Genomic DNA, 27,368 nt, shown 5'->3' with positions numbered 1-27,368 from the left:
CACTGCTCCAATGGGACTAAGACACTCCCCTCCCCCTCTCTGACCAGGACCTGAGACTGAGACTCTGGGAGTCAGGTTCCTTAACCCCCCATTGCTCATTGTGTGTCAACTGTGTGTAATATCACAGAGGCTAGGCTATTAATGTTATGTTGCTGTTGTTTCTTGTGTGAGCCTGCATTTAATAAAAGCTGAGATTGAGCAACACCTCTCGCCTAAATTCCTTACCACTGCCCAGTACAGACTGAGCCAGGCGACCTACTTCCTCCCAGTGGGAAGCGCGAGCCTCCTCCAAAGGTCCGCCTTACAGGGCTCCTACTGAGGGTGCTTCCCGACACTTCTGCCAGCCCCAACCCCTGTTCCTCTCCCACGGTCTGCCGCGATGCTTTCGTGGGTTCTCGCCGCCCCGCCAGCAGGCGGCGCCCTCCCGCAGATCTCCCTCTGGGGTCGTGACCGGGCGCGCGCGCTCAAACACTGCGGAGCCCCTGCCCGCACTTCCTGGGCGGAGGGGGCAGAGCGGCGGCAGGGGTCGCCTCGGCCCGCCGGACTCCCGCCCCTCTCTCGGTGGTCACCTGGGGCAAAGTGCTGCAGGTGCCGGGGCGACGGACTCCTCTCATGTCTGGTAGGACACCCGGCGCCAGGGACACGGAAGACCCGGGTGAGTGGAGGGCTGGCGCCGTCTGCTTCCCAGACAGGGGTGAGGGTGGTCCACGGCACCCGCGCCGCTTGCAGCTCCCCAGATGGGCGCTGGCAGGCCGGACAGAAATTTCCCTTCCAGGGATTCAGAGGCCGGGTTTCTCTACGACTTGAGCGGTGTTGGTATAGGGCGGGGCCCGTGGTAGAAAGCCACGGATGTCCAAGCCTGACCGATTAGGCTTGGGGTTTTCGCTAGCCTGGGCGCCTGGCGCTGTAATGGGTTTGGGGGACCTGGGAGACTGCTAATGAACTTGGTGGCCTGGGTTAGGCGTACATTTGCATCCTGTTTCCCAGGGAGATAGCTTTGAAACATTATAAAAACAGGTGAGGTTATAGAAGTAGGTTTATGTAATTTTTGCTCTCCTTCCTGGGACACAGATGGGTGGGGTGTCGTCGACAGTTATATACACACGCCCACGTGTGTGTTAGAGCGAACTTTGCACCTTTCTGCTGGCCTTTGGGAGTTGGGGGCGGAGCTTCCGCGCGCTCGCGGCCAGGAGATTAAAATCCCCGGGCGCTGTTTGACTTAGGAGGTAGTGGCGTCCTGTTTGTACCTCTTCGAACAACCCGGACTGGTTCAAAATTCTGTCTGGGTAACCTGGGACCACCCTCCGGAAGTTGTTGGCTGAGCTCCTTTTCTCACCTGGCCAGGGGGTCCTGGTAGGTGGCGGCAGGACCCACGGGGTCGCTGCATTCCGGACGCGACCCTGAGGTCCCGGTTTGCGCAGGAAAGGTCCGGTTGGGAGGAAACGCACTCTTCGCCCTACTCTGCGCACGTGACTCGGGTAAGGGGCTGAAATCCCAGAAATAAACCCACACAGATCAGAATCGCAAAGGACGAGTGAATGAGTGTTTGACTCTCAGTTACTAATTGCTTCAGGTCAAACCGTTTCGCTCAGGGTTTTCCAGATTTTTTAAAAAACTTCTTTAATTATAAAAATGGCCGATACAGAGGTTATTAAGAGTTGCCAGTGGGGATGAGCCTGGGTCTATGAAAATCACAGGGATGAGGAAACCTGTCGTTTAAAAGCTAAGAGACATAGCACCGCAGTGCAATGCCATGTGTGAACCTTGCTTGGATTTTGACTTGATACCCCCTGAAAAAGTTTGTAAAGAAATTGTGTCAATAAAGGAAATTTGCACTAGCTATTCTGTAGCATTAAGAGATTAGTTTTGTTTAGTTTAGGTAATGGTATAATTATGTGCTTTAAAAAATATATCCTTGTCTGCCCTGGCTGGTGTAGCTCAGTGGACTGAGCCTGCGAACTAAGGGATCGAGGTTCAACTGGCCTCGGTTGTGGGCCAGTTCCCAGCAGGGGACTCACCAGAGGCAACCATACATTGAGACTTCTCTCCTACTCTCCTTCCCTTCCCCTCCAAAGATAAATGAATAAAATCTTTTAAAAAATCCTTGTCTTTTAGAAATAAATATTGAAACTGAAGTATAAACTGAGGATTTGTTTCAAAATAACCCAGTTTTGAGAAGCATTGTCAATGGGGAAGTGTGGGGGAACGAGATGAAAGACTGGATGAGGGTATGGGGTATGGAATTTCTTAAAATGTTGTCTCTACTTTTATGTGGTGGGTGTTTTTCTTTAAGAGTATCACCACCAGCAGCAGCTGTGAACCTTTTTTTTTTTTTTTTCAGAAAGCAGGTTTGGAAGTTAACTGCTAGTGTTCCACAGACCTTCACTCGTAAATTGGGTGCAAAGTCTGCCTCTCTGGACTCATAGAAAGTCTTTTTTCTTTCCTCGGGTGCTGCTTTATTTGGCTCAGAAGGGACAGGGTGTGTTTGCTGATGTGACAGAGCCCAGAGGATCAGGTTGATGCAGGTGGATGCTGGGTCAGCTTTTTTATACAAAGGGTATTAGCGAGCCCTGGGGTGAGTAGTCTGCAAAGGGATGCGTTGGGAAAACGTGTTAGCAGTTTTTCTGAACTGCCCAAAGCCTTTCCAAGTTATGCGTATCAAAAAACAGAGCTCAGAGTAGGGAACACAGTCATATACATTTGGAATTTGTGTACACTTCTGGAAGCACAGTATACAATTAGAAATACATTATAAAACAAATCACAGAACGAGTGGATCTTATTACCTGAAAGAGATCATATCTGCGTGTGTTATTTTTGTATGTCCTTACCTTGTTTGCTTCAGGCATCATGATGGGTAAATACTTTGCAAAGAACTGACTCCGGTTCTGCGTTATTCTTTTCCTTTCCAAGAACCATGCTTGGAAGGAGGGGCATGTGGGGAGTATTCATCCAACTTTGTTTTCCCCACCTCTGGATTTATCATACAATTCCTCCTCCTCCTGTTATTAGTAATTTGGAAAAGTGACTATTGTTTGAGGAAGATACTAAAGTTTAGTAGAGGGAGGAATGGGCGACATACTCCTTAGAGATAGACCTGCATTTCTTAGAACTGATTTTAATGCCTCTTTCTTTTAAGCGAAAACAAGGCAAGTAATTGCTGTCTCTGGCAGTTGAAAGCTGAAATTAGATGACTCCCCCTCAGCCTAGAACTAGCAGCCTTCCTAGTGTACAATGAAGGGAGCTGTAAGGATGCTTCCAGGATTCAGTTGAGGAAATGCTGAAGCGTGCCCCGGTTTCCTCACAGTGCGTGGGAGAATGCAAGAACTAGCAGAGGTCTCCTTGCAGTTGGAAAATACCCTAGTGAGTTCATGACGAAAGTGAAATTGGCTTGTGCTTTAGTTTTCTTTGTGTGATAGAAAGACATAGCTGTTATATGACTTTGTTTCCTGCCTCAGTTCTCAAAAACAAGACCATGGAGAGAGAAAAGAAACTTTCCTGGCAGTGACCTGGTAATGTTTACCATCCTCTGTTTGAGGACGGTGGGCTTGGACTCTGGAGAGTACATTGCTGATAATCATTTTAAGGAATTACCACAATGTGACACTATCTTCTTTCTGCATCATGTTATTTACAGGTATACACACACCAGAAAAGCAAATGACTGCTTTGTCGGTATATAGTGGGAAGAAATGGGAAGAAAGGGTGTTGGCAATCAAGTCAATAACTCTTCTAATATGTAAACCCTCCACTTTCATCTACATGTCTTTGCCCTATCCTGCGAGGTGGAGCAGCAATGCTGGAGGATTGTTTTAGTTTTAACAGATGAGAACGTTGAAATGTAAAGATGCCGAGTAAGCCTTGCCAAGTCGTTTCTTTAGAGATATGGGGGAAGGAACTTTATCATTCGTTGAGAGTTCATGGTAGTCTTCACATACACACATGTGTTGAATTCTCACAAATGTCTCTTAGTTGGTTATTATCAGCCCATTTTGCAGATGGAACTGTAGCTAAGAGAGGCTAATAGTTGACTTGAGGTCTTGCAGCTAGTGGGAGTGGAGCCAGGATTTAAATTCAAATCCGTGGGGTCTTAGTTCTCAGCCACACTACGCTTAGCAGACAGTGGAGCTACACACCCAAGAGTTAGTTAATCCAGGCAAGCTATCTTTTTACCACATTCAACTGCCCTGGTTACAAATTGTATTCACGGGCCACAGCTACCTAACAGAGATGCTTTATCAGGCCAGCACAGCATTAAAGAGGAAAGTGAACCAACACTGAAAATCAGGAGATTTCAAATATTCAAGAATTCCCGAAGGCCCTTCGGGTCTCCACCACTCCCTCAGGCAGGGACAATCACATTGAAACTGTTGTTCCTCTTAGAGTAAGAGGGCTTTCTACAGATGTGTCTATCTAAAATGGAATAAAAAAAGATAGATTGAGAGGCTCTTGTCTCAAGAAAAATGGGAAAGAGCATATTCCTTTGATGGAATGAGGACCCCTTTGTTTTTACTCTGCATAGCTTCCATGTCAGAAAAATATGAGGTATGTCATCGCTTTTCTCATACCCTGTTAGCTTTACTCACCACTTCCTTTGCTCTGGAGTTCACTACCTCTGCAGCACAACAAAAATGGAGTATGTGTAGAGGCGAGCAGCAGTCGAACAAAGGAATGCCTACAAAATCCCAGACCTCGTACTTTTTGTGTGGGAAGAGGGGTCTCCAAGGTGTCCTGTGGGGATGGGGCACCAAGAAGCCCTCTTCATCAAGCAGACTATGCCATCCAACCTGGCATCCGGATGTCTCCCGAGCTTGTGTGGTGGCTCTCTGGAGCTGCTCCGAGGGCTCCCAGGACATGGGTAGGTCCTCCTCACTCTCCCTTCTCTGCCCGCCCCTCTCCAGCTAATGACGGATCTGCACCGCACACTGCTTAGGCATAGCCCTGTGTGAGAGCTCTGCAGGAATGAGGAGCCCATGGGCCCCTCGTCAAGCCTTTGAAAACCTCCTGTGGTGTAAGCCCAAGGGCGGCCTAATTTCCTCATCTTGAAACTTGCAGTTAAGAGTCATGGGACAGATTTTTTCATAACAGTCTGCATCTGGAATTTCATGACAGTCGGTGCTTCTTTTTATATGTCTTTGCTTCCTTTCCCTGAATCTGAGTGCTCACAGCTGGGGGGTGGGGCAGAAAAAGGAAGAGGAAATAGCACAAATGGAACCTCGTGGAGTGGCTTTGAAGAAATGTTACGTGCTGCTGTGAGGAACTGGTCCCCAGAACTGCTTTTCTAGGTATGCACAGTGCATTGTGGGGAAGGAGGACATTTCCTCTGCTCTTCAGGGTTCTTCCAGTTGTTCTAATGATCAAGTCTACATGAGACAGATTATCAGGAGGAAAACAACCACATTTAATTACATGCATACATATGGGAACCTTCTATACATGAGTAGTTCAGACAGAACGGGGTACTGAGGCGTATATGGCATCCTTAGCCAAGAAGGAGGTCAGGCACTTGGCGGGGGAGGGGAAGGGTTATTCATTCGCAGGATGACCAGAACAAGGGTTTAGTAATTGAGAGTTTGCCCTGCCCTGTAGATAGGTCATAAAAGGTTATTTTTGCTAGTAACTCTTACTATGGTCAAGGTCCCCAGTTTAAAATCTTGAAGGGAGCAGTGAAAGGATCTCCGTGGCCTTCAGCTCAAAAGAATTCACATGCCAAAGTGGCACATCTTGGGATGGCTGGTACCGAATCCCTTCCTACATGCCAGTGTGGTAAGAAAAATAGGACGAAGGAGGGCTGCCCCCCAATGCCAAGGCAGGTCGAAGGAAGGGCGTGGAGTGACTAGGTGTTGTGTAAATGCCCAGTCATTGGTTGGTTGGATCCTTTGAGAACTCTGGGAGTCATGTGCGTGGCTGCATGTTCCCTCAGGCGGGTGGCCAGTAACTCCCTGCTCCGAGAGGCGGGTGGTGAGGAAAAGCGGGCCATCAGCTGCCAGAGCAAGCGCAGTTAAGGAAGCGATCTTGAATGTGGACTCCAACCAAGTCGCTGGGTTTACCTCTGGTTCTTTCACCCGTGTGACCTTGACTGTTTTTTAACCTCTCTGTGCCTGAGTTTTCTCTTGTGTGAAATGGGAGTAGTAATAAACAATACCTACCACATACAGCTGTGAGGACTAATTGGCACATCGGTGCCTGGCTGGCATGGAAGGATTTGCTGTTGGTTAGCTCTTTCTGTTGCTGTTAGAGCCCTCCCTCCTTCACGTTTGCCTTTATTTGGGGGACTCCTCCCACTGCCGGTAATTTTAGAGGAAAATGACGGGGTAGAAACTCCATCCAGGGCCGAGAGTGAGCCATGGGCTGCCCTTCTGAGCTGCCTCGTGACCCTAGGAAAATGTTCTACCTGACAGATGCTCCCAGGGAGTTTGGAGCAGCAGCAGCTTGGTTGACAAAGAGAATGGGGCTGGAGCCCTTGGCTTCGAACCAGGGCTTTGGCTCTGTTGTTGAGGGATTAAACTCTGTACCAACTCTGGGAAAGAGGTGAAATCCCCTGATGGGTGCAGACTCCACCCTGTTGTGGGAAAGCAGGCTGGTGTCAGTGTGGAATGGGGGCAGACACCGTAGTCCTGCCCCCGCCCCCACCCGGCTGCGGCTCACAGCCGACCGAGTCCTCTGTGTGCCCTGGGCCGCCTCCGTCAGCTGGGGATAAGTACACCTCATGGGAACGTTGGGAAGGGCTATAACATTTTCATGAAATCCTGGCACTAGCATGCGGAAGTACCCTGGTCGACATTCCCTTTAGTGGTGTGATCATATAACAGGTGCACCGGGTTTAAAGGTGCTGGTAACTAACATTGACGTAGAATTTTTTTATAGTTTGAGTAAGGGCTAACTAATTTGATCTTCAGCCAGGGGTACAGGTTGATTTGTTTGCCTTTGTTTCTGCTTCCTTTTCTGCCAGTCAGGAGAAGTACAAAGGTGAACTGAGGTTCAGGCCAGAAGTGAGCGCAGAAATGGGAACGTAGGAGTGGGTTATTCAGTTTACTTGATCTGAGAAGGCAACATGAGTTTGTATTCCTTATGGCCTTAATGAGGTATAAGGAGCGGTGGCATTCTGGGAGAAATTGATAGCTTAGGTGTCCCCCAGGAAGCCAGAAGCATCCGTGGTCTCTAGGGAGACAGGGTGGAGGGGCAGCCAGTTCCCTCCAAGCGGCCAAGGCAGGGGTCATCCCTGTTAACAGCTTCTGCCCAAACACATTCAGAAGTGCCAGCTTGGGTTCCGGAAGGAAGAGAGGCCCTGGCCAGGTCCAGACCTTCACTAATTCCTTGCCTTTCTCCTCCCCCACTCCCAGCCAAGTATACCTGTGAGACACCAAAGAGCCCCTGCCCCCACCCCATCCCCCAGCTCTAAGGCGCCCAAGCCAGCTCCCATCTAACCAGCCCTTGAACAGAGTTCTCTCCATGGCCTCTGCCATTGCCTGTCCGTATCCTTGCCTCCCACTGCTTAGGCTCCTTCTTCTCTCCTGTCGATTTATTTTATTCTGGGAATTTGAGGGGGGGAAATGAGCTCCGATCCCACCATCCATGGGTCCAAAGACATTAACTTTTTTAAAAAAAGATTTTATTTATTTTTAGAGAGAGGGAGAGGGAGGGAGAAAGAGAGGGGAACATCTCTCTTTCCCTGTGTGGTTGCCTCTTGCACACCCCCTACTGGGAACCTGGCCCGCAACCCCAGGCGTGTGCCCTAACTGGGAATAGAACCGGTAACTCAATCCATTGAGCCACACCAGCCAGGGCAGACATTAACATTTTGACATATTTCCTTTCACTTTTGATTTGCTTTTCTTTTGTTTCTCTGTAACTTAAAAATTTTTACCATTTTATAAATATCTAATTCATATTAACATTTTAACAGAGTTGTGATACTGTGATTAAAATTTATCATAGCATTTTTCCAGTCTTTACAAATATCATTTGTAATAATTGCATGCTCTTTCAGCTTTTTAAAGCACATCTCTTAATATTAGTTGCTAAGAGTAAGTAGTTGCTTTTTTTTATTCCCTACTTTATTTTTTAAATATTTTATTTATTTATCTTTAGAGGGGAAGGGAAGGAGAGAGGAGAGAAGTATCAATGTATGGTTGCCTCTCATGTGTCCCTTGCTGGGAACTGGCCTGCAACCCAGGCATGTGCCCTGACTGGGAATCGGACCGCGATCGTGTGGTTCGCAGGCCTGAGCTCAATCCACTGAGCTATGCCAGCCAGGGCCAGTAGTTGCTCTTTTTTGATATTATAAATCATTCTAAGTTGAATGTATGTACACTTTTGAATCTGTGATGTAATGTATTTGGTCTTCATTCCTGGTTCCTTGTACAGAGCTCCTGGTCAGAAGGGCATCTTGTTATTCATAAGACCCTTTCAAACCTACCTGAGTTTATGCTAATGAGGCACTTCTTCGTGGATACGTGCTGGTTGCCATGGGACCAGCCACTGATTAGTAAGTTGGAACATTTAGCCCCACCCCCTGACCTCCAGGGAAAGGAGAAGAGCTGGAGATTGAGTTCAGTTGTCAGTGGCCAAAGATTTAATCTATCATGCCTATGTAATGAACCTCTATAGAAACCCTAAACAATGGGGTTTGAAGAACTTCTGAATTGGTGGTGCATCGAGGCGTTGGGAGGGTGGGGTGCCCAGGGAGGACGCTCGGCACCTTTCCTCATACCCTGCCCTATGCGTCTCTTCCATTTGGCTCTTCTTGAATTGTGTCCTTTGTAATAAATCAGTAAGAGTAAGTGTCAACAAAAATTCCAAAAAACAATATTAGAAAATGGCGAGACTTTATTGTTATGAATAGATTGCAAACCAGGGAGATGTTGCCTCAGGCAGAAGCTGAAAGTGTGCTCAGAGGAGACAAAGGGAAGGACACTTTTTAAAAAGATTTTATTTATTTTTAGAGAGGGTAAGGGAGGGAGAAAGAGGGGGAGAGAAACATTAATGAGAGAGAGAAACATGAATCTGTTGCCTCCGGCTTGCGCCCGACCTGGGACCAAACTCGCAACCCAGGCATATGCCCTGGCCTGGAATCAAACTGGCAACCGTTCATTTTGCTGAACGCCACCCAACCAGCTGAGCCACACTGGCCAGGGCCACTTTCTGCTTTATGTAAACGAGATATCCAAATTCGTATGGTTCTGACTGATGTGAATGTGGTGTGAATCGAGAATCCAGTCCTGATGAGTCAGTATTACCTAGCCTGGTTGGTCTTTATGGAGCAGCTCTGATTGATTAGTTTAAATGCAAATAAGGGTATAATTGTGCAGTTCTGATTGGAGGAGTCAGGTCTCAGGAACTCTCTTGTCACAGCTGATGCAGGCAGCGTAAAGGTGCAGGGTGCAGTGCAGGAAGTACAGTTCTGTCTGGTGCCTAGGGTGCACGAGAAGCCCCTGTCCGCTGATGGCAGCTAGACTCTCCGTGTCTGCACAGTTTGGGCCTCACTTCACCCTGGGGAATCCATCTCGGCAGATACATTTCTTCTCTGGGTTCACATCAAATGGATCTTTCTTCTCAGGGTCCACATAAGTGTTTCTTCTGGAAGTCATGAAAGCAAATTATTGAATCTGAGGAGGGGGTCAGGGGAACTCCTGATTTATGGCCACTTGGTAGAAGTACAGGTGACAACCTGGGACTTGTGAGTGGCATGTGAAGTGGGTAGCAGTCTTGTGGGACTGAGCCCTCCTGGGGTCTGCACTAATTCTGTGTAGTTGAGTTTTAGAATTGATTGGTGTAGGAAAACCAATGTATTTGGTGTCAGAAGTATTTTCAGTGAAGTTAGTGTTTTTACTTTTTGATTCTATTTCACATTATTTGCGATGGATTCTTATAAGAATAATTACTGAATCAAAGGTTTTGAATAGTAAAGTTTTCTTTCTGATTACAAAAGCAATACATTTTTATTGTGGAAAATCTGGTAAGCATAGCAGAGTGTGCAAAGTAAATTCACACCCTGGCTCTCACCAATCAGACAGTCACTGTGAACACAGCTTGGCTCTCTCCCTCCCGGACGTGTGCCACCCACAATAGGGACACAGTTTGACAAGTGACCTGTGGACCAGCACCATGGGCATCACCTGTGAGCTTGTTAGAAATGCAGAATCTTAGGCCGATCCCAGACACAATGAAGCAGAATCAACCTTTTAACACCATCTGCTTTCTAGTTGGAGAACTATTGGTCTATAAGGTCCATGACCTTACCGATCACCTGACCTGTCAGGTGGCCTGGTCTTAATTACCTCTGACCTGTGTGAGTACATACATTCTTTTCCTGTCTGTCTAATACTGGGATAATACTTTGTGGGGGGTGGGGAGAGCTCCTTTCCCTTAATGTTCTGACCAAATTAGTCAAATGCACATACAGCATATTAACAGGAAAAAATCAAATAACACATTTAATACATCGGCATGGGGAATTCACTTAAGCTTGAAAACTCCAAAGATGGTAAGGCAAAATGAGATGTCATTCAGAACTAAGGAGGGAGAAGTAAAGGATTCATGGGAAGATGGAAAGCGGTTTCTTTTTTATCCTCACCTGGGGACATAATATTTTAAAATTGTGTTTAAAGAGGGAAGAAGGGAGAGAGAAAAAACAAACAAACAAAAAGCGATCGGTTGCCTTTTTGTATGCACCCTGATTGGGGATTGAACCCTCGGTCTGGGTATGTGGCCCTGACTTTAAATCGGGCCGCAACTTTTTGGTCTGCTGGACCAAACCCCAGTCAGCTGAGCCACACCAGCCAGGGCAAGAGCTACTGCTTGGTGAATAAATGTATATTGCGTCATCTTGAAATAATGGCGCACAGAGAAGACTTTGATCAAATGGGCCTTGCTTGCTTTTTCCCTGTCAGTCACATCGAGGTCAAATTAAAATACTGTCATTTTATAATGGTAGCTTCAGGTCTTTTGTTGAAATTCTTTTAGGCAGTAAGGCATGACGTCAGAGATTCTTCCTGAGCCTTCTGGGCCTTGGTGGTTTTCAGCTGAAATAGTCTGTGTGCCAGAGCGGCACATCTTGGGCAGCCTGTCCTGTACTGCTTTCGGCCTGTCACCTCCTGTTCCGTGGGACCGCCCGAGGACTAAAGCCCACCCCTCTGGAACACTGATTTGGGGCTGCAGAACCTCTGGGAGGCTGGGGGATTCCGTCACAACCCTCTGTGAAAAGCCACAATGCATACGGCTCTTATCTTGCTTCTATCATTTCATGTTCTATGTCAACACTTTCCAGTTCTTAATTTTTCTGAAGTATTTGTTTTTCATGGCTGTAGACAAGTAATCCATCTTGTAACTATCATAATTCACTGGACTCCTTCCCTATTAGGTATTTAAGTTGTTTTGATTCTTTTGGGGCAAGAGAGTGTTCTGTAGGCTAACATAAGTATGCTGAAGTGAGGTCCTCCTGCAGCAATTATTTACTTTAACGCTGATTATTTCCTTATGATACATTCCTGGAGTTAAAAGGCGTGAACATTTCAAACAGGAAGTGCCCTGGCACTTCCTCTCCTGTGTGGCCTGTAGACAGTCTCTGGGGGGCAGTGGTGATGTCTGTCAGTCTTCACACCTCCAGTCCCGCTGGGGCAGGCTCCAAGGTGAGCCTGGGGAAGTGAGGGAAAGTTACCGAAGGAGGGGGCAGTGTATGCCAGTGGTAGTGGTGGTGCTTCCTGCCTCCTGGCAGAGTCTCAGGTTGCAGTAAATGCCATTGACCAGGCAGCACCTTCCTTCAGGGTGTGTTCACGCTGTGCATTCCAGTGGCCGAGGGGCAGAAGGTGGAGAGGATGGACGGACTGTTTTTGTTTCGCAAATCTGGGTCTCTTTGGTTATCTGACACTTTTCCTCCCTTGAGCAAACCAGGAAACTCGTGTTATGTAAACTTGATTGTGTAAGGTACACTCAGATTCTGAAATACAGAAAAAGGGAAAGACAGCATTGTATTTGTAACTGAGTTACAATTTCAACTTGAGTGGCTTCCATAAATATTTTTGGAGTAAACAAGTGAATGACCATACAAAGAATAAATTAGTTGACTGTGTTTTGTAATATACATGTATTAAATATATGTGTGTCACATGGTTACCAAACAGAGGTCCAAGGGGGGGGCAATATTTGGCCCACCGAGGGATGCCAAAAACTGCTACAGAAAACGGGGGCTGCCGTAGCTGGTGTAGCTCAGTGGATTGAGTGCAGGCTTGCGAACCATACGATCTCGGTTCGATTCCCAGTCAGGGCACATGCCTGGGTTGCAGGTCAGTTCCCAGCAGGGGACTTACGAGAGGCAACCATACATTGATACTTCTCTCCTTCCCTTCCCCTCTATAGATAAATAAATAAAATCTTTAAAAAAAAAAAGAAAACGGGCCCCTCCCAAGGAGGGTATACAAATACCTACTGGGTTCTTCTGTCCACAGCCAATTGGAAAGACATCTCTCAATGCCAGAGATTTGTGAAAAGGAAAGGAAAGGCTTATTTAAAGCTGTACAGACTTAAAGTAGTGACCCAATATCCCCATTAATATATCAAAGTCCATTAATATATCAAAGTCCTTTAAGATAACCACAGATGTCCACAGTGCTCCCTTCTCCCCCTGTCCTAACTCCGGGTACCGTATCTCAGGAAAAACAGCACACGTCTGTGTTTCAGGTCGCACCGTCAGCTGTGTCACCATCCAGGTAGGATCTCCAGTTAATCCAAAGTCATGTGGCACCTTCTCACGGTCCACTGGCAAGAGTTCTCGTACCCATTTTTCCAGGCAAAGTCTCTCCTGCTTCCCATGCCACGCAGCCAAAGGGAGCACCCCAAAGCCACATGGGCCTCTTCTACCAAAGCTGCAGGGGTCGCACTCTGCTCAAAACCACATGGCTTTCCTCTTTCACCTGGGTAAGAGGAGGTCTTGACTCCGTTGAAACCGTGTGGCTCTCTTTCACCTGGCCAAGAGGGGACCCTTACTCTGCTGAAACCGTGTGGCTCTCCCCGCAATGGCTGCCGTGTCCTGGTTTTAAATCCCCATGCCCATCCTGCTTTGCAGCCCCATTTCCAACTCCTCCCACAGTCCTGCCAGTATTTCTGTATTATTACAAGTTTACTGGGCTGACATCCTGAGTCTGGGCAAATGTGGCCCCATGGCGTGGAGCCAGTCAACTCCAAGCTCTCACACAGGTGCTGTAACTCAGGGGACCAACCCCCAGTTACATCCTGGGTAGAAGCCACTCCCTTCTCCCTGGCTCAGAGCATGGCTACAGTTATTCAACATATCAATGAAACCAGTTAAAGGTTATAGATATGTTAAATGACCATTCCAGAGTTTAGCTGCGAAACTGTTGCTATGCAAAACAACTCTCAATGGCCCTGCTCTACTTGTCCCTTCCCCCAACTGACACCTGGAAGGGGGGTGAGGACATTTTAATATTTCCTGGACACCCTGAGCTCTGGATGCCATTCCAAATTCTTTTCTGGGGCTCCCCTCTTGGCTGCGCCCTGTTACAACATGACATAATTAAAACACTTAAAAATGACTATTAAATCATTACCTACTCATTTTTATTAACTATATGACATGTTATGATTTCCAAAAGGTACACACACTACACCTTCTGGAAATAAGTGTAATTAATTGATTCGTAAGTTTGGCTAGTAGTAAGTCTTTTGAGGGGATATTTTAAATCACTAAAAAATTTATGGAGGGACATACAGTAAAATGCACCAATCTCGTGTTTTGATAAATACCTGCACTCATGTAAACAACATCCCTGTCAAGACGAAGAATGTTTTCATGCTCCAGAAAGTTCCTGTGTGCGCCATTTGCAGTCAGTCACTTCCTCCAAATGGGAAACAGTGCAGTAATACAAAAGAGCAGACTCTTTTATAAATGGAATGTAGTATACAATAGAACAAAAGTGGCTTCTTTCATCACACAATGTTTTTGAGATTCATGCATGTTGTATGTTCAGTAGTTTGATTTATTCATCCATTTCCCTGTGTTAATGGCATACATCACCAGATGTTGGACTTTGGTTCAGCAGCCTCAGCTCTTGGGTTGGGCTAGGAAAGAATTAAGAGCCAAGAAATTCAAATACAAGCAGAAGTTTATTTAGAAAGTCACAGAGGTGGAAAAAGTGAGCCAGCCAGCTAGGCTGTGTGGACTCAGGAAACAAGTTACAGAAGCAAAAGCTTAGGAGAAAGAAAGGTGGAGAAAATCGCCTGGGGGAAGGGAAGGGAAAGGCTGGGCGTGCTCCAGGGAGCACACAGAGGCTGGGGAGGGCGGTGGTGTGCTGGAGAGGGCGCTGCACTGGGTCTTCCTCATCAGGGCTTTCACCTGGAGGCCTCAGGGGAGGATCTCAATAGAGTGCGCATCAGCTTTCCAGGTGTGCCTCCTCAGGGTCCAGGTGGTCTCCGTGATTGCTTGGTTCCAGGGCAGGGGACCATTAGTCACTGCAGCTGGTCCAGGTGTCTGCTTGTGGCATCCCCTGGAGCCTGGAGCTGAAGCACCACTCAGGCCTAGATGTTACCTCTAATTTGGCCCAAACTCAGGGCTTTGTTCCTAATTATTTCTTGTGAGGTAAGAATCCCTTTGTCTTGAGGGCCAAATACGTGAGGGAGTGGCCGTGCAAGGGCTTGTATGGCAGTCTCAGGAGGCTGTTCTCTGGCCTTCTCGTTCCTGCGTTCCTGCTCCAAGGATCTACCCCACAGACTAGTGACCTGCCAGGGGAGGAAAGGTCTAGGGTCTGTGAACCCTAACTAGGATCTGCTAGGGGAGGGAGGTCACCCTAAGGGCACAGTCCCTCCCTGCAGTACTTGTCCTTCCAGTTCTGCCTGTTGCTAGGTTTCCTGGGCTTTCCACCCTGGTGACCTTCTGTACCTGGCCTGTATTGTCCCTACTCTGCTCACGTCTGTCTGAACTGCGTACTGTATCACTTGGAAGACCATTTGGATGGTTTCCAGTTTGGGGTTATTGTGAATATATCTGCTATGAACATTCTTGTACAGGTCCTTTAAAAAAGGTTTATTGCGGTATAATGCACATGCCATAAAGTCCTCTCACTGCAAGTATACAATTCTGTGATTTTATGGAACTCTACAGCTATCACCACCATCAAATTTTACAACATTTCTGTCACCCCCGAAGTGTCTTCATACCCCTTTATAGTCATTGCCCACCCCTAAGCCCAGACGTCCTGCTGATGGAATTCTAGAATAGCTGGTGTTTGGAGTCTGGCTTCCTTGTCACCGGGGTGTTTTTGAGGGTCGTCCGTGTGGCAGCACAAGTCAGTAGCTTGTCCCTGTGTCCTGCTGAGGGCACTCACAGGCGAAATACCGCCCTTCGTCTGTCCAGTCACACGCGGATGGACATGTGAATTATTTCCGGGTTTCGTCTATTAGAAATAATGTTCCTACGACAGTTCCTGTACATGTGTCAGTGCAGACCTGTAGTTTTGTTTCTCTTAGGTAGAGTCTTAGGGGCGTAATTACTGGATCATAAAGTACCTTAAAGTTTAACTTTTTAAGAAACTGCTTTAACTAAAGTTAAAGTTTAACTTTCTTAAAAAGTTTATCTTTTTAAGAAACTGTTTTCCAAAAGTGTCTGTACAGAGTATGGTGGTTTTGATTTCTCCACATTCTGGCAACACTCAATATTTCTACTTGTTTTATTATCAGTGTTCTAATGGCTGTGTGGCACTTTCAGTGGACAGTTCCCTGGTGATTAATGATGTTGAGCACAATTCCATGTGCTTATTAGTCCTTTGTATATCTTCTTTGGTGAAATGTCTAAATCTTAGGCCCATTTTTAAAATTGGGTTATTTCTCACCATCATCTTAGTGAGTCTTAAAATTTTTTAAATATTCAAGTAAAAATATTTGAATAAAAACATTCAAGTATGTTGCCCTGGCAGGGGTGTTGTCCCTCAAAGTGAAGTGTCGCTGGTTCGATTCCCAGCCAGGGCACATGCCAGCTGTGAGTTGGCTACCCAGTGGGACACATACAAGGGCAGCCGATTGGTGTTTCTCTCCCTCTTCTTCCTTCCCTTCCCCTCTCTCTAAAAATAAATAAATACAATCTTTTAAAAAATTCAAGAAGTTTTTTTAAATTCTAGCGGCAAATTTTTTTATCTGGTATATAATTTGCAGATATTTCCTCTGAATCTGTGACTTATGTATTTATTTTTTAATCATGCCTTTTAATGAAAAAAGTTTAAAATTTCAAAGTCTTGAGTTATCAATTTTTTCTTTTATGGTTTGTGTTTTTAATTACACACCTGAGTAATACTTGCCTAACTTCCTACAAGTCCTTTTTTTAATAGACTTTATATTTTAGAACAATTTTAGATTCACAGCAAAATTGAACAGAGGGTATGATTTCCCTGGAGATTTCCATGTATACCCTACCTCCATGCCTGCGTATCCTCCCCCACCGTCAGCATCCCCCTCAGAACAGGGTGTTTGTTTCAGCCGGTGAGCCTGCACGGACACATGGCAATCACCCAAAGTCCAAAGTTTACATCAGAGTGCACTCTCGGCGTTGAATATTCTGTGGGTTTGGACAAATGTATAATGACATGTATCTATCGTTATGGTATTGTACAGAATACGGGGGCTGGCCCAAATAATGCCCCCCTTTTATTGCAAAATCAGAAGCATGTAATTCTCTAACAATATCACACTCAAGCACACCACATGACATTTTAGGTGAAATGTTCAAATTAAAACTGTAAATTATTACACCCATATTATCACCCTACTGACCTCACTCCAGCAGGCCTTACTTCTGCTGGACTCCGTATTTTCACCGCCCTAAAAATCTGCTGTGTTCTCCGTATTCATCATGCACCTGAAACCCCTCCCTCCAGCCTGCCCACGTCAGTGTTGAGGCAAGTTGCCAGCCACCCTGCATCTGCTGTCTCGAGTTCTGCTCCTACTGAGTGACACTGAAAATCTTTTGTGCTCTGCCCCTTCTTCCTGCCCTCCAGCCTTTGACCACCACTGGTCTTTTTACTGTCTTCCTGGCTTTGCCTTTTCCAGAGGGTCGCATAGTTGGAATCAGACAGTTGGTAGTTTTTTCAGGTTGACTTTTCACGTAGTAGTATGCATGTAGGTTCCTCCATGTCTTTTCATGTCTCGATACCCTTTTTTAAAGTCATTTCTTTATTTATTGTTAGGGGGAAGGGAAGGGAGGAAGAAAGAGAGGGAGAGAAACATTAATCAGCTGCATCTCACACACCCCAGACCAGGAACCTGGCCTTCAGCCCGAGCATGTGTCCTGACTGGGAATCCAACCAGTTACCTGTCAGTTCACAGGGTAACGCCCAACCCACTGAGCCACACCAATCAGGACCCCTTTTTTTAAATAAGTGCTGAATAGTCACAGTTTAGGAACTTCCTGAAGGACAGTTGGTTGCTCCCAGCTTTTGGAAATTAGGAATAATGCTTCTGTAAACATTTATGTACAGATTTCTGTGTGGCCATAGTTTCCAACTCTACCAGGGAGCATAGTTGCTGGCATGTATGGTAAGAATATGTTTAATTTTGCAAGAAACTGCCACACTGTCTTCCAAAGTGGCCGAGCTATTTTATATCCCCATTGGCAGTGAGTGTCCCTGTTACGCTCCATACTTGCCAGCACTGGGTGTTGTTGAACCAGTCTTTGTGGGGACATGTATTTTAGTTTCTCTCAGGTGAAATACCTAGAGGTGGAGGTACTGGACCATAGGATAGGGATACGTTTAAGTGACGAACTGTTTTGCAGAGGTTGTACCATTCTACATTCTTACACCTTTTCTAGTAGTTAGTATTGGTCTGTTTAATTATAGCCATTTGACTAATTGAAATTTTATGTCATTGTAGTTTTAATTAGTTTTTTTCCTGATGACTGGTAATGTTAAGCACATTTTTGTGTGCTAGCAACCATTGGTACATTATCTTTTCAAATATTTTGCCCTTTTTATTTTGAGTTGTCTTATATATGGCCTGGCACTATGGGCACAAGTCCTTTGTTCACTACGAGGTCTGTCTGAAGAAGGTCCAGCCTTGTTGATATAATGAGAACAGTTTGCATGACGTCGATGTCACCTGGCATGGCAGCCAAGGAGAGTGGACTGGAATGTGCATGTGTGAACAATGACAACTTCACTGTACTGGACAGTGGGGGTACTTTCAACAGTTGAGTGAGCATGCGTACTGTGTGGCTGTCACATTCAAAATAGTTGAGCGAGTAGAGCAATGACTCTGCATCAAATTTTGTGTTAAGCTTGAACGCACCTCTGTGGAAACTGTTTCGGTGCAGCTGATTGTGGACCAGCAGTCTAACGGTCTGAAGGTATTACCCTGGAGATTACCGGTACTTATCGATTACTGAAGGGAAAAGGTGCCCGTGCAGTAGAGAGATAGGGCAGATCAGTCCTTAATTAGGTGATCTAACATCATGTGACCAGTAATGAGACAAACTGAGATAATGGGCACATAACTCAGATCATGTACTTGGGGGAAAATGTATCCCTGATACTGAGGCAACAGTTACATGGACAGATCCAGATTGTGCAATAAGACAAGAAGACTGGCCCAGGGTCTTTAAAAATGTCAGTGTGTCACTCTCACTACTTGTCCTTGTGAGAGTGACATTGTCTTTAAACCAGGTATGGCAACCCGTGATGCCCCGCCGTGATGCCCAAGGGAGACCTGGAGGCCCAACTGCTCCCTGAGGATCATCCAGCTCCTGGGTGATTATCCAAAATGCATCGTGTGGGAACAGACAGTGTGGACCCCAGGCAAACGTGGCAGACCTTCGTGTCCCTCCTGGGAAGGCTGTGGTGCTGATGGGCGAGACCGCTGTGCTGTGCAACCCAGCTCTGGGAAAACAGTTGCCTCATTTCCTGGGGAATGTGGGCTCTGTGTTCACCAGGGAGGACCGCCTTGAGATCAGGGACCTGCTGCTGGCCAATCAGGTGTCAGCTGCTGCCTGTGCTGTGCCATTGCCCCATGGGAAGTCACGGGCCTGCCTGGAACACCGGTCTGGGGGCAAACGACCTCCTTCTTTGAGGCTTTCTTCATCACTTCTAAAATTTCCAGGGGCAGCATTGAAATCCTGAGTGAGGGGTTGCTGGTTAAGACTGGAGGCAAAGGGAGCCAGCGAGGCCACACTGCTGACTTGCCGAGTAAATGCTGCTCCTGCCCCTAGGAGCCCATCATCCCACAGGTGCTGGGCAGGTGCCCACCGCCCCATGTCTCAAGAGGCAAGCAGTACAGTTTAAATTTCTGGGTTTGAAAATTTTTTCCTTGTTTGTGAATTGTCTCTTCATATGCTTTGCTTATCTTACTATTTCACTATCTTTTTCCTGTTTGATATCCAAGAGTTCTTTATCCATTAGGGAGATTAATATTTTGTCATTTTTTCCAGTTTGTTTTTAATTGATTTTGACCGTGGTTTTTATGCCAGGAAGTGGTGTTATTTGTTTGAATTTACCAATCCAAAGGTATTTATGGTTAAAAATATCTTTGGTTGCATGCTACTGTGGGACCTGACCTCATTCTGAATCTTCTTTATATCTCTTTATTGGAAAATAAAACACAGAAAGCCATACACAAAAATGCATATAACTTAATGACTTATCATAAGGTGAACACCTCTGTGACCACCTCTCAGGTGAAGAACTACAACTCTGGTCCATAATCCCTTCCACGTGGCCTCTCCCAGCCTGACCCCCATTTCCCCATTGTAATGGGACTGATGATCACTTTCTTGCATTTCTGAAAAATAGTTTTAGCATCCACCCGTGTATCACTGGAGACTTAATTTAGCCTTACCCTTTAAAAATGATTTAAGATGTCTTTTAAGTCTCTTCCTCTACAGACTGCTTTAGGGCTTCCTGTGGTCTGGCTGTGGCCGATTCACACTCACGACACAGTTCAGTGTGCCCCAGTGTCTTCTGTCTTCCTTTCCTCTTTAAAAATTAACTTTATTGCCATATACAGAGCAAACTGCACATGTTCAGTGTGTACAGTGTGATCCTTTCTGCCCTTTATCTACGCCCACAGAAGTGCCACCCCCGTCAGGATTGTGTCTGCACCTCTCACCCCCTGAAGCTCCTTGTCCCTCTTATAATTTCTCCCTCCTACTCCTCCCTATCTCCTCCACCGCTAACCACCTGCTTTCTGTCATTATAGGTGAGTTTGGATTATATAACATTTTATGTCAACGGAATCATGTCTCTTCCAATCAGCATAATGTTGAGATTCGTCTGTGTTGTTGCATGGGTTGATAGTCCTTCCTTTTTATCAGTGAGGAGTACTCCATTGCAGGGGTATATCGCTGTTTGGTTGTCCATTCACTTGTTCCTAGAAATCTGGGTTGTTTTCAGTTTTGTGTCCCTTGTATTTCTTGCAAATTGGCAGCTGGCTCCACAGATTTGATCAGACTCAGGTTTGGTCTCTAGGACCGACAAAGTGTCTGGTTTCTCTTCTGTTGTGATGATTTATAGCAGTAGGTGCTTAATGTCTGCATCTGATCTGTTCCTTCGTGGGTGGGCGGTTGGAGGAGAGGAGCTGGGGGCAGAATGGTGGAACTCTACCTGAGTCTGCAGTTTATTTCTCACTTCTAAGTCGGAACACTTGTTGAAGAAGTCCTTCCCGTCCTGTACAACTGGGTGCCCCTGTGGGACGTTTCACACAGGCTGGGTAAATGCTTGTTCTTTCCCTGAATTTACCTATTTTCAATATATCCATTCCATCTCTTAATTCTTTGTATGAAATGTTTTTATTTTGTTTGTTTGTTTCTCTTGGGAAGCTAGTCATCCTTATCACTGTTTTTGAAACTTCTGGGTCTGTTTATTCCGTGAAGGTGGCCCCTGATGGCCTCTGTCACTCTGGAAAACCTTCAGTTCTAGAGAATGTCACAGCCTTTTCTTCTTTGGTTTGTTCCCTTCAGTTTGTGTTCTCTTTCTCTCTCTCTCCCTGCCCCCCCCCCTTTCTTTACTCAGATTTTGCACCTGCTGGATTGGTTTTCTGGTTTCTGATCCTTTTTTTCTATCTTGTTCTGTGTTTCCTGGGGAATATCCTGAACTTTATCTCCTCACTCTTCTATTCATTTTACCATTTTTACCATCATATTTTTATTCCCCAAGAGTACTTTCTTGTTTTCTGTTGTTATTTTAAATTGCCTAAATTATTTTAAATTTTCCTGCTTTATGGGGGCAATATTTTCTCCCTGAAAGCAGTAAGTTTCTAAATAAAGATTTCTCCTAGCATTGTGTCTCTTTCTTCCAAGTTACTTTTCCTCTTGTGGGTTTGCCTTTTCAGAGTAGAAACTTCCTTGAATGCCGGAGCACCTTTGCGTGTCTAGTCATATTTGTGGGTAGGATACTATCTAGGATGTCTTCTTAGGGAAGATTCAATGTCAGTATCTTTAGATATTCACACCTGGGCTGATCACTAGACAAGGATTTTGGGGTCTTTGTTTTGTGACAATGGTATTCCTGAAATCTAAGTGGGGAAAAGAAGGTTGGAGAAGTCCAGCTTTTGTGTATTTCACTCAGACTCCCTGTTCTTAGCACAGCCCCCCTCCATCCTCGAATCTTCCCGAAACCTGTAGACACTGTTTCCCCCTGGCTGGAGGGGAAAACCTCCATTCTTAGGCCATAGTTGGGGAGAGGCACTCACCTCTTGCACTGCATCTGAGATCTGTTGACTTCATTTGCAGCAACTCCTGCTTTTAGCTCCATCTTTGCATCCTTTTTCAGTTACCTGGGCCAGTAATTTCTTAGGTTGGCACTGTGCTTTCTCCACTTTGGGCTTTTGTCTCTATTATCAGCATATATTACTCACCAGAGGATTTTATTTAAAATGCAAATTGGTTTAAAAGATTTTATTTTTTTATTTCTAAAGGAAGGGGAAGGGAGGGAGAAAGAGAAACATCAGTGTAGTGTTTCCCCCTACACCCCCCCCCCCCCACTGGGGGCCTGGCCCACAACCCAGGCATGTGCCCTGACTGGGAATCAAACCAGCAAACCCCTTGGTTCCCAGGCCACCGCTCAGTTCACTGAGCCACACCAGCTAGGGCTTAAAAATGCAAATTGATTCAGTAGGTCCATGTTGGAACCTGAGGTGCTGTTACTGCAGATACACCAAGCTCCTAGGTGGCACTTATATTCCTGTTCCATGGATCACACTTTGTATAGCAATGTGTTAAGTCATTTACCATTCCTCTATTCGCTTTTCCAACCCCTGAATTTTGGGGTTTTTTGCAAATACAATAGCCATTAACCCGCTTTCTGTCCTGCCCACTTCAGCCCCAACCAGATACTGAACTACTGTGAAGCAACGTTCTGAGAACATGTCTCATCTGTAAATATTGCATGATATATTTTAAAATAACTTTTAAATGTATTAACTTTGTTAGGGCTGCCATAACAAAATACTACAGACTGGCTTAAACAACAGAAATCTATTTCTCATAATTCTGGAGGCTAGAAGTCTGAATCTAGGTCTCGATGGGTTTGGTTTTTCCGAAGGTCTCTTCTGCTTTGCAGATGGCTGCCTTCTTGCTGTGCCCACACATAACCTCTCTCTCAACTGCCCCATCCCTAGTGTCTCTTGTGTGTATCCAAATCTCGTCTTATAAGGATACCAATCAGAGTGAATTAGGGCCCACACGTGCAGCCTCTTTTAAAGTCCCCATAATCCGTGTGTTGCATCTTAGGGCTTCAACATATGGATTATGGGGACACACAGTTCATCCATCACAACAAAACACTATTATCATGCCCCAAATTAGTAGTTCCTTAATATTCTCAAATTTCCAGTGTTCAGATTTCCAGTTGTCATTTATAAATGTAATTCTTTGTTCCAATGAAATCAAAGTAAGTTCTACTACCCATTGCGTTTAGTTGATATATCTTAAGTCTCATTTAATCTTATGTGTTGTTGATACGATTTACTGAAGAACTGTTATTAGTCCTGTAAAGGTTGCCACCCTCTGCATCCTGTAGGACTATTTAGCATGTTCTTTTGTGCTCTGTTTTCTTGTGGGTAATAGTTGAACACATAGTCTGATCAGGTTTGTAGGTAGTGACATGTCCTTCCGTCTCTCCCTTGGATATCAGTAGTGTTGATGATCTTGGGCTGCCTCCGTTAATTAGTACATCAGGGTTGTGAAACGGCGGTTTTACAGTGGTATTCGTTATTCATTCAGAGTATGTCTGTAAAAGTAAACACCCCCTTCTATTTTGTCACCAAGGGTACAGTTTGTGTAGAGAAGGCAGGAAAAATGCTTGATCCTTTCTGTGTATTTATCAGTTTAAAAACATAGTGACTTGGTTCCCTAACTGTCCCCAAATGTGACAAACTAGGTTTGCTTGTTTGTTTTAGAGTCAGTTACAAACTCAGTTTACTGCTATTTCAGTAATGTTATGAGAGGGAGTAGAATTTCATTTATTCAAAAAGCCATCTTTCATTGGAAGTTTGTCATAATTTATATAGCCAATTTCTTATTGTTGGATATTTAAATTAATTCCAGGTTTTAAATTTTATATCCAATACTGCGAGATGTACATCCTTTAAAAAATTAATGAAATACACTCATTTTCTCAGTATAGTTTGAATTTTTAACAAGGCATACACTTTATTGAACCACCATCCCAGTCCGAACAAAGAACGTCTTCATCCCTACAAAAAGTTCCCTGTGCCCCAGTGTGGGCCCCGGATTCTACTGATGGTCTGTCTGGCCCGTGCATTCGTTTTGCCGTTCCAGAGTTCCACGTGGTTGGAATCACACAGTCTGTGTTCATTCGTGTCGGGTTCTGTTTGGCCAGCATGTTTTTGAGATTTAGCCCTGTGCAGCACATATCGGTATTTCGACCTTGTATTGCTGAGAGGTGTTCCATTGTGTAGGTACACTGCCATTTGTGGATCCAACCTCCTGTTGCTGGATGCATGGAGTCGTTCCCATGGGAGCCATGGGGAGTAAGGCTGCTGCAACATCTGTGGACAAGTCTTTCTGTGGACCTGTTTTTATTTCTCTTGGGTAAAAACCTAGGAGTAGGATTACTGGAGTATATGGTAATTGGGATGTTTAACATTGTAAGAAACCTTCAAACTGTTTAAACAGTGTGAGAGGTCTCATTCTGTTTCTTTGTCAACACTCGCATGTCAGTCTTAAAGTCCAGCTGTTTTGGTGGGAAGTGACGTGGGGTCGAATTGTGGTTTTAATTTGCATCTCCCCAGTGTGCCTGTGCAGGTCATCTGTCCGTTTTCTGACGGGCTAGTTGTCTGAGATACAAGATTCTGGATTCGAGTCATAGTTTTTAAAACTATGCTTTCAAAGAGAAGTGTTCGTTTTTAAGAGTTCACTTTATCAACAGTGCCTCCTGGGTTGACTAGTGTTCCTCCAAAATTCATGTTCACCCAGGATGTCACCTCATTTGGAAATAGGTGTTTGCAGATGTAACTAAAGTAAGGTCACACCACATTGGAGTAGGCTCCAAGTCCCATGACTAGTGCCCTCACAAAGAGAGGAGAGGACACAGGGTGACGGACAGAGGGAGAAGGCTCTGTAAAGACGGAGGCACAGACTGGCATCGTCGGCATCGTGGGCATCACGCTGCCACAAGCCAAGGATGCCAGAGCCTGCAGGAGCTGGAGGAGGTGTGGGAGGGCCCTCCTGGAGCCCCCAGGGCCGCATGGCTCTGCTGATGCTTTGAGTTCAGACTTCTGGTCTCTAGACTGAGGGGAAAAATTTGTTTTGAACCACCCAGTGGTAATTTACGGCAGCCCTTGGAACTAATACACCTACACAGGATCACAAAGATTTTTCCTTTTCCCCCCCTAGAAATGTCAGTTTCACGTATACATTTAGTCTTATGCTCCATTTTGAGTTTATTTTTGTGCATGATGGGAGGAAAGGGTTAAGGTTGTTTCCGGTGTGTATATTCACATTGCAGCAGCATTTTTAGAGCGGACTGTGCTCTCCCCCACTGAATTATCTTGCATTTTGTTGAAAATCAATTGACCATGAGTGTGTAAGTTTGTTTCTGAATTTTCTTCTGCTCCATTGATTTATATATACAATAGGGCTACCCTTATGTTAATTCCACACTCCTTTATTCCTATACCTTTATAGCAAGTTTTAAAGTCAGGTAGTGTACGTCCCCCAACTTCATTTTTCTTAAAAATTATTTTGGCTCTGCTAAGTCCTTTATATTTCCATATAAATTGTAGAATCAGCTTGCCAGTTTCTGCAAAAGAAACCCAAAAAACCTTACCAAATATTCCAAGCCATGGTGTCTGTCTTCACTGATTTAGACCCTCTTCAGTTATTTTCCTACGATGTTAGTACTGTGCTCACATGTGCTTTGTCGGGTTTATCCTTTAATGTTTCATGTTTTTGATACTACTGTAAATGTTTCATTTTTCAGTTGTTTGTTGCTAACATATAGACATAGGGATTTTTAAAAATTAACTGCAACTGTGCTAAATTAAATCACTTGTTATTTTTAGTGGCTTGTTTGTAGATTCCTTAAAGTACATAATCATGTCACCCAGGATTAGACAGTTCTAGTTCTTTCTTTCCAGTCTACATGCCTTTTGTTTCTTGCTAGTGCCTTCTTACACTGGCCCTCAGGGAAATGTTGAGTAGGAGTGGGAGGCGGACATCCTTGCATAGTTCATCCTACTGGGAGAATGGCCAGTTCATCACTGAGCATGAGGTTAGGGGTAGCTTTTCCATAGATACTTTTTATCTGGCTGGGAAAGTCCCTTCTGTTGTTTGTGAGTTTTCATCATGTGGGATTTTGTTAAATTCTTTTTTGATGCCTACTCAGATGATCACGTGGTTTTTCTCCTTTATTGTGTTTCCATGGTGAATCGCATTGATTGATTAAATCAAGCTTGCATTGGCTATGATGTAGTAGGGTGTATTTTTTGTTGATAGATTTAATGATATCTTGTTAAGAATTTTGCCTCAGTTCTTGAGGGTTGTTGATGTATAATTTAGTTTTCTTGAAACATTTTTAATTTTGGTATCAAGGTAATTCTGCTTTTATAAAATGAGTTGGGAGGTGTTTTTTGTTTATTTGTTTTTAAAGATGTTTATTTCTTGTCAGAGGGAGGGCAAGGAAGGGAGAGAGAAGAGAAACATGCACTGGTTGCCTCTCGCATGCCGCCATCAGGGGGTTTGGCCCACAACCCAGGCATGTGCCCAACTGGGAGAAGGCCTTTCAGTTTGCAGTGCGGCACCCCACCCACTGGGCTACACCAGTCAGGGCTGGGAGCTGCTGTTTTGTCCTCTTCTGCTCTCTGTAAGTTTGGTATTTCTTTATTAAATGTTTGGTAAAATTCATCAATGAAGATATCAGAACCTAGAGTTTGTTTCTTTGTGGGAAGGTTTTTAAGGTCAAAATCAGTTTCTATAATAGGGATTTTTAGGGATCTTTTTAAATGAGTTTTAGTGTCTTTCCAGGAATTTTTTTCATCACATTACCTAACTTATTGGAAAAGATTATTCATAGTAGTTCCTTATATCTTTTTGGGTTTGTGAGATCTGTGGAGAGCTCCTGTCTTTCCTAATATTGCTAAGTTCTTTCTTAGTTTGGCTGAAGACTTATCAATTTTTTTTGTTTTGTTTTGTTTCTTAAGAACCAGCTTTTGGTGTACTGGCTTGGGTTTTTTAAAATTTTATTGTTTTCTACTCTTTATTATATCTTTCCTTTAGCTTAATTTTGGGTTTAATTCATTCTTTTTCTTAAAGTGTAAACTTAGGTAACTGAGTTGAAACCTTCTTTTCCATTATAAGCAAATATAAGAAAATCACAATAAAATAATGTAAAAGTAATTAATATATGCAAATCAAAATTGAATTTTGATTTTTACCTATTTTCTTATACATTATTGCTTTTCAAAGTTTGTTTCCACTACAGCTTTATCAAAATTATGATAAATAATACATGCTAGCTGTTAAAAATTTTAAAGAGTACAGAGAATTATAAATGATTGTATTAGTGAGGATGGGACATAACAAATAATCACAAAATTCTTGCAGCTTAATACAACAGACTATTACTGCATGCACTATTGCATCCTCTGTGGACCACCAGAGGCTTTACCCCCTCAGTCAGGGGAGGACTCGGGCTGACAGAGGCCCCGCCCTCTGGGGCTGCGCCCTGCACTCCCTGTGGCCAGGGAAGAGAACACTGAAGGTGCTGTCTGCTGAAACTGAAAGCTTTGGCCTTATAGCTCGTTGGCGCGAAATAGCCACATGGGTCCACCTCATTGTAAGGGTCAAGGAACTAAAGGCTTCCCAGTAGAAACAGAGAAGCAGCAGGTATAGGTGAGCACCATAATTCTGTACCCCA

The 27,368-nt window shown here is 44.8% G+C and overlaps 1 protein-coding gene and 1 pseudogene across 4 annotated transcripts in view; both read left to right on the top strand.

Annotated features, from left to right (window-relative positions):
• The first annotated feature begins 355 nt into the window (after positions 1-355).
• The window catches only part of GPR160 (G protein-coupled receptor 160), a 33,591-nt gene continuing 6,578 nt past the window's right edge, over positions 356-27,368 (top strand). For 2 of the 4 annotated variants that reach the window (XM_037046560.1, XM_037046555.1), the window contains exon 1: positions 1,166-1,478. The gene's annotated coding sequence lies outside the window, so the exon portion shown is untranslated. Of the gene's footprint in view, positions 656-1,165; positions 1,479-11,606; positions 11,631-27,368 lie in introns of those variants that run through there. The other 2 variants (XM_037046556.1, XM_037046557.1) reach the window with 2 other exon arrangements.
• On the top strand, positions 10,976-19,327 carry LOC118987498 (60S acidic ribosomal protein P0-like; annotated as a pseudogene).

This window comes from Sturnira hondurensis, unplaced genomic scaffold, assembly GCF_014824575.4.
Source record: "Sturnira hondurensis isolate 20B ecotype Veracruz unplaced genomic scaffold, ASM1482457v3 Scaffold0005279, whole genome shotgun sequence".
Classification (NCBI taxonomy): Eukaryota; Metazoa; Chordata; class Mammalia; order Chiroptera; family Phyllostomidae; genus Sturnira; species Sturnira hondurensis.
This window is presented reverse-complemented; position numbering and strand designations above follow the sequence as displayed.